Source organism: Canis aureus, chromosome 1 (assembly GCF_053574225.1).
Source record: "Canis aureus isolate CA01 chromosome 1, VMU_Caureus_v.1.0, whole genome shotgun sequence".
Classification (NCBI taxonomy): domain Eukaryota; kingdom Metazoa; phylum Chordata; class Mammalia; order Carnivora; family Canidae; genus Canis; species Canis aureus.
The window spans coordinates 62,822,322-62,830,380 of record NC_135611.1 but is presented as its reverse complement, the minus strand read 5'-3'; positions in this window follow the sequence as shown (position 1 = coordinate 62,830,380).

Genomic DNA, 8,059 nt, shown 5'->3' with positions numbered 1-8,059 from the left:
ATGATTTTCACCCCATTCTCAACTGAACGGTAATGATTCTGTTGATTATTCATCCAGAATATATTCCAAATGGTGGAACCTACTATTTCTCTCCATCCCTACTGCTACCTGTTGGTGTAAGCTATAGTTATCTCACCTAGACCTTGTTATTGGTCTCTAAGAGGTCTCTAAGTCTATGCTAATGCCATATAGTCCATTCCTCTTTAATCTTTTTAGTGGAGTCTTAAAACCCTTCAGTGGTATCTGATTGCAACCAGACCAAAATCTAAATCGTGACATCCCTTGATTTGACCATCTACTATTCTCCACTTCTCACAGAATTCCTCTCCAGAAATACTAGACTTCTTTCTGGTTTCTAAATAGACCAGAATCTTTTCCTGGATCATGGCCTTAGCACAAGCTATGCCTAGACTGCTCTCCTCACTCCTCTGTTTTCCCAGACTGTCATATGTTTGCCCCTTCTAGAATTAGCTCAGTTGTCACCTCTTCAGATAGTTCTTTACTAACCATCCTCACTGAAGTGGCCCTTCCTTCCACCAAGTCACTCTCTTTGCCATTACTGCCCCTATTTTATTTTTTTCTACAGCACTTAGCACTACCTAAAGTTAGGCCATTTACTTGTTTACATGATTATAGACAGTGTTCTCACATTAAAAGGTAAATTTCTTGAAAGCTGTCACTATGTCCTTTTGCCCTGCACCTAGAACATTGCCTAGGGCACATAAATCTTTGTTGAATGGCACAGAGTCTGGCCTCAAAAATCATTCCTCAAGGCTTCAAGTGATTTGACATATACATCCTGAGAAAAGGTTTGAGGAACTTTGGTGCTTATGGATTATGTTGAGATGTTACTTAGTTCCTTGGATTATTTAATGAGATAATAACATCTACCTTAAATTTAGTGGGGCATCAGAGCAATAGTAAAAGTCCATATGAATTAATAAGGCAAAGTAATTCAAAGATAATTCCCTGAAGAAGTTATTATCTCTTAGAGTTTGAGAAAACAAAATCTTACTCTATACTTCAGAAATAAGACCTAAAATTACTATATTACATAGTTCATAAATAAGTACTGAATTATAATTTTATCTAAGATCCAAGATGATGGGTAATAAAATTTTTCATATAAGGACATTTGAGGAAGATTAGTAAATATATATTCAAGTGTTAATTTTTCCTAAAGGAATATTATTAAGTTATGCATCCTAAATAACTTAGCTTATATTTATTTCATAAAATGTTGCTAATTGATTTTGGATTGAGATTCAGTTTCCCAATTCTCCTAAACTGATTAATAAAAGAGAAAGAAAAATCAATTTTTTGACAAACCTTATCTAAAGAAACTCCAAATAATGTATTAGCTAGATATATATCTATCTGAATTATCATAAAGCTGAGAACCAGTTCCTGCCTGTGTAAAAGCCTCTACTTGCTTTCTACTTTCCATTGCATGAAGGGCAACACCACTACTCCCCACCTCCCCACCCCACCCACTACCTGTCCCACTTATCCCATGACCTGGCCACAGTTCACCTTTCCCATCTTGCCTTCACTCTATAGCTATTGCTGGTGGGTCACTATTGCTAAAATATATCCCACACAGACTCTCTATACAGACTCTGACCATGCTTTTCCCTAGACTTAGAATGTCTTCCTCCACCAGTCAACCTGAAAAATTATTCCTCAGGCTTCAAAAACAAGCACAGACATGACCTTATATATATGGATTTCTGTCGTTATGTTTTTATTCCCAACTATCTAATCTTATTCAGAAAAAAATTGCTTCCTCATCAGTCTACCATTTTATGTTATAATTTTACCACTTTTCTGCATGGCACTGATGCTTGACATACAGTTGAGCTTGTACATCTGTCTACCTTACTGGGTTGTAAGACCCTGAAGGATACAAACTATTTCTTATTCACATCCCTATCCAGCAGCTGGATGGGGCCCACCAAATATTAGATGCCCAAGACATATTTCCTATGTTTGTATCAAATAGAAGATTGTCACAGAGGAGGGACACCTGGATGGCTCAATGGTTGAGTGTCTGCCTTTGGCTCAAGTCATGTTCCCAGGGTCCAGGGATTGAGTCCTGTATCGGGCTTCCTGCATGGACCCTGCTTCTCCCACTGCCTATGTCTCTGCCAATCTCTCTCTATGTCTTTCATGAATAAATAAATAAAATCTTAAAGAAAAAAAAAGATTGTCACAGAGGAACAGTGAATTGAGTTCTCCTTGTCCATTGGTTTTATTTATCTAAGTAACCTACAAAGCAATTTATCTTGAAACAATCTGTAAGAATAATAAAGGAGGCCAAAGGAGTCCAGCCTTACAGTAGTCTTGTCATTTGATAGAAGTGAGAGCAGGAGTTGATGTGCAAGTTATCTACATTGGTTTGGTTGCACATATTTAGTATTGTGATTTCCCCATAATTTGGATAAAATAACTTTTTAAAGGGTATTTACAATTAGAGATTTATAAATAATGATAGCTATTACTAAAAAGTATTTCTTCACTTAATTTTTTTTTACTTAATAAATATTTATCGAGTACAGATTTAATGAGGCACAGCCTTATTTTCTTTAATTTCTCATGGACTAAATCATTTAAATCATGGCAATAAATTATTTGCAGTAATCTAAAGATATCAGCAAAGAATCAATTTTATTATAATGTCATATATAAAAAGGTTTTAGAATTATGATCTCAAATAAAATGGTTTTGGTCAAAACTTACAGTGGTATTCTAAATGCCAGAAAAAAGTAAATACTTTCTTAGATTGAGAGATGGAAACAAAAATTTCCTACATTTCAAAGTCAAGGATAGGGGACTCTAAAGATTCATATATAAAAGGATAAGCCACATATCTCTCTATGGCATTCCTGACAAATATCTTTTTGAACAAAATAAATAAAAATCATGTTCTGGTTAAATAATGCCCTAGATAAATCTTAACAAATTTTTATCAAAGTCTGGAGAGAAATTCTTTCAAAGCCTTCCAATATTTCCAGGGATGATATAGATGCATGTTGTTTTTATACCTCAAATTCCTATGGAGGATTAATGATTTACCAAAGTCTAAATCTGACCTTTGAAATCAATTTTCTTGGGGCAAATGGAAGACCTAGATTTTTTTAACTGCCTAAATCCCTTATTTTACCATATAAATACAACATTACACAATAACGTTTGAATTTGGAATAAGGACTATCTTCTCAGTTTAATAACACAGTAGTTTGACAGACCCAGTGTTCAAATACTAACTCACCAAAAAAAGCTAAATTGTTATAAATTGAAATAGGCATATTTTTAAAAGAGTTCTTAGGAAAATAAATATCATCACCTCCTCAAAATATCGACCTTTCCAAAGAAGGTATTGAAAACAATTGCTCTTAATTATTACCTGTTTTAGGTAAATCTAACTTGTCAGTAGAAGGTGAAGTACTATTTTTTCATTTATAAAGACTAGTTTAAAAAGTACTGTTGAAATATTACTACAACATACATTTAAAATAATGATCCTACTTTTCAATAGAGAAAACTGCCTCTTGCATTTTATGTCACTACTAATTCAGTGGGTGAAAATGAGAAGCTAGATCATTTTGAATAAAGTCACAAGACCATGTGGCCATGATAGAATGGACTGCTCTCTGCTGCTCTTGCTATTTCAATGTACTTAGTGTCCGACCCAATACTCATCATGATATGCTTCGATCCCACAAACTGACCAATATGCGTTCTCATTAGTCAGCCAGCCTCTCTCCCTCTGCCTCACTAATCGTTAAATAATTTGAATATTACCTCTGAATAGCATCCTATCAAAATTAGACTTATATTTGTCCCGTATTTATCACAAGCTGTGCAAGGTTATATATGCATATGCATATATGTCTCTGTGTGTGACTGTGTCCACATGCAGAAATGTGTAGATTTCTTAGATCATCCCTACAGGTTAATTCTTTTTTTTTTTTCATTTTAATATAGGGAGAGGAAACCTGAGAAAAGATACCAACTCTCTCCATGTCATTCTCTGACGAAGTAGTGCAGCTAGCTTTCAAACTCAAACCAAATTTATGCTCTAGATGATAAACAAAATTATCTCTCCCATCTCTATTCAGTATATAACAAAAAATCCTGTTTTGGAGTATATAAAATTAAGGGTATATTTTATCATAGTGCTAATAAGCCTCGACTTACAAGCTGCTGGAGATGCCAGAAAACCACCACCATGACAGGTGAGGTAGGACCCCCTCAGGCTATCTCAAGGAGTATTTGGCCCTAGTCATTCAAAAGCCATGGAAAATTCTGACCAATCCCTGAGAATGTTCACACAATGCAGAAACCGTAATCCTACACAGTGTTGTAAGGCCTTGCTTCTGGACTGCAGCTAAACCAGTTCATAAGGTCAAGATCAGGACCAAACATATGCTGTCTCTCTTCCCTGTTTATTATGAGTCACTGCCCAGAGTCCAAACTTCTCAGATCATTCAATCATTTCCTCAAGTCTCATTTCCACAATGCTGTCAACATATTTTCTCCTAACCCAATTTCTCATTCTAACATTCCTTCTTAAACCTTTTATATTTACCACTGATATTCCTCTAAATTGTTATTTATGATTACTTTAACTGAAACCTAGGCATTCTCAGAAAACAAAATTTCCTCCTTATCTTTCTCAGGCAAGGGGTTTTGTTTGTTTCCCTCCCACACCCTCATATTGTTTAAGTGTTGGGCTACGAAGTGAAATTAGTGTCCTCTAGGTTTTTATCAGGAAACATCCAAATCCAAAGTTCTAGAACTTTGTCTTTTATATCAGCCAGCTTCACCACTCTCCCTTAACTCCAAACTCCAATCCATGTGCACATCTTCATTGTGCACAATCTCCATCTTCACCCTAGCTGCTGTAATCATCCAAATGAATTCAATAGCCACATAGATGAACCACCCAACAATCTTGACTGTGTTCATTGAACCTCTAAGATCTCCTCCATTTCACCTAGGTCACCTACTCCCTTAGTGACAACTTGAGCTCCGCCATCTCAAGAAACTCAAATTACTCCCAAAATACCCATTGCAGATATCCCACTCTGACCAAAACATCCCATTCTTCCAGTCACTTGCCAACCACTCCTTCTCTCCCCTGAAGCAGTTGTTCATCTAACTCTGAGATCATCAACCCAATAACCCTACTATTTTGACCATGGGTGGCAGCCTTTCTGTCTTAATGGTCTTTCACTGTACCTCTTCAGTCTGAAACATACTCACGTCTGCTACTCTGTTACAGATACAGCTAATTCCACTGTCCTTCTCACTGTCATCAGCCCCAAATAAGAAAATCACATCTCCAGATGAATCTGGCCATAAACCTTCTCCTAAAAAAGCTTTCTGCAAATGTTTCTTTAGTTCTTCACTTTCACCTCATTCTTCAGTTTAGTCTGGCTTCTGGCCCTACCACTTGAAAAAAGTGCTCTTGTAAAAGAAACTAATGTCCCACCAACTGGCTAAATCACAGAGAAACTTATTTCAATTTTCTAGGATTCAACAAGCTGACCACCAACAAACTTCTGGTTCTTACAATACCCCCTTTTCTTTTCTTTCTTAACAGGACATTCTCCTAGTTTTCCTCTCGTTTCTCATACAGCCCCGTCTAGTGGCACTCGTTCACTCCTTCTCTGCTTAAGACCTTTAATTGTCAGAATTTTGTAGGCTCAGATCTAAGTTATGTACATATTTGAACATATCCTCATTCGTTAAGTGTTTATATCTCTTCCTATTGTTTTTTTTTTTAATTTTTATTTATTTATGATAGTCACACACAGAGAGAGAGAGAGAGAGAGAGAGAGGCAGAGACACAGGCAGAGGGAGAAGCAGGCTCCATGCACCAGGAGCCTGACGTGGGATTCGATCCCGGGTCTCCAGGATCACGCCCTGGGCCAAAGGCAGGCGCCAAACTGCTGCGCCACCCAGGGATCCCTCTTCCTATTGTTTTTTAAAGATTTTATTTATTTGAGAGAGAGCATGAGTGAGAGGAGGGATGGAGGGAGAGGGAAAAGCAGATTCCTGCAGAGCTGGGAGTCTGACACCAGGGCTTCGTCCCAGGACCCCAGATCGCGACCTGAGCTGAAAGCAAACACTTAACCACGTAAGCCACCCAGGCGTCCCATCTCCTCCAGTTTTTTTTTTTTTAATCATGAATATAAAGCATATTTATATCGTGACCTCTCTTCTAAGCCTTACCTATAGCCCAAGGCCTAAATGATATGCTATTTGGATATTTCACAATTCAATTGTTTACTTATTTAATTAATTTAACAATTCGCCTCAATCTGCCTGTCACTGTTAGGTAATGAAAAGGCAATCAGCTCATGCATGATCAATAGCATTTCATGTTACAAATTTGAAATTTAAAAACTACATCAATGAAATATTCTTAGTATTGGCTTTATTTCCCTGAATCACCACCAGGCTCCCTGTAGAGTTCTTCAATGTACACTCCACTTTGTTCTTCTGAAAAAATTCTGTTTTTCATTATTTTCAAATGTAATTGACCTCCTTTCAAGTGCATATTGATAGCTCTCCCTTTCAAAGAGACTTTGGAAGTTTGTTTACTTCTGAGGACAGGGTTCTTTTCCTCCTATGAATTATAAAGCAATTCTTGAAAGCCTGGGGGTGGTACAGGTAGTGAACTTGGGTTGCACTAACATATGAATGAGAACCTGTAAAGTAAACTTGATGTGTAAATAACTCAGGTATGGTAGTTTCCCTTTATCTACCTGGTAGTTATGTGCCTAATTTCTTTGTGCATGCAGTCCTTGAGTAAGCAGTGCCGGCCATACTTTCAAGTTTGGAATCTGTGGTCCTATTTTTTTTCTTTAGGAATTGAGTATACATTTTCCTTTAGGAATTGAGCATACAGGGATGCCTGGGTGGCTCAGCGGTTTAGCCTCTGCCTTAGGCCCAAGGTGTGATCCTGGAGTCCCAGATCGGGCTCCTTGCATGGAGCCTGCTTCTCCCTCTGCTTGTGTCTCTGCTTCTGTGTGTGTGTGTGTGTCTCATGAATAAATAAAATCTTTAAGAAAAAAGGAATTGAGCATACATTGACTATCATGCCAGTGAGTTGTCAAATGAACAATTCCTGAATGCCTGTCTTCAGTGCAGGCCCTAATTATGACGCTGGAGCTGGGTCACTATATGAACTACAAGAAAAGAAAGTCTAAGGACCAACCTCCATCTGTGAGAAATAACCTGCTAGAGTTCCTCTTGTCTGTGTTTCATTGAAAAGAAAAACTGTGCCCCTAGCACCAATCCATTTCCAGCACGGTGGAGGCGTGGGCAGGGTGGCTTCTCTTTGCAAACCTTTCAGTAATGAAGCCCTTGGAGCAGGGAACTGCATCCTGTCTGTCTGCCTCTCACTTTGGAAAACATGTTTATCAACTCAGAGATGAATCATTGCAGCATTTATGCTAAATTGGCAATCCAGGGCCACATAGTTATTTTCCACTGCTCCAGCAGACTTTCTCTTCTATTTACATCTGAATCTCAGCCCACTCCTATTGAACAGAAAGTCTGGCCTCCTTCCAGACTTCCCAAATCTGATTCTGGAGTTCCCAGAGGATAGGTCTGATTGGTGTACACTACCTTGAGGGCCAGCCTCAGCTGGTGAGAGGCCTGCTGCTCTGCTCTAATTGATGTGTTATGGAGATGTCAGCCACTCTGAGTCATCAGCAAATGTAAGTTGGAGTACAGAGTGTGCTGCAGTGATGCAGGGCAAAACAGAGCCAGTCCCAGCTTCGTTCTCTACTGACTGCTGACAGTGCGCAAGAGATTCAGAATATAAAACTTCATGTTGTAATCCCTTAAGAGGGGTATCTGCTCTGTGCAAAACAGTGTTTTGTGGTGATTAAAGACCTAGGTTTATGTATCAGAGAGAACTTACCCTTATCAGGGAAGGGTCTTTGGGCACATAAATTGATGTCACAAAATCAGTTTCCCTCATTGGAGAATTTTGTCTATTCTCAGAGTCTAGGAGTAGTTTTAAGGCTTAAGTGGAATCCAG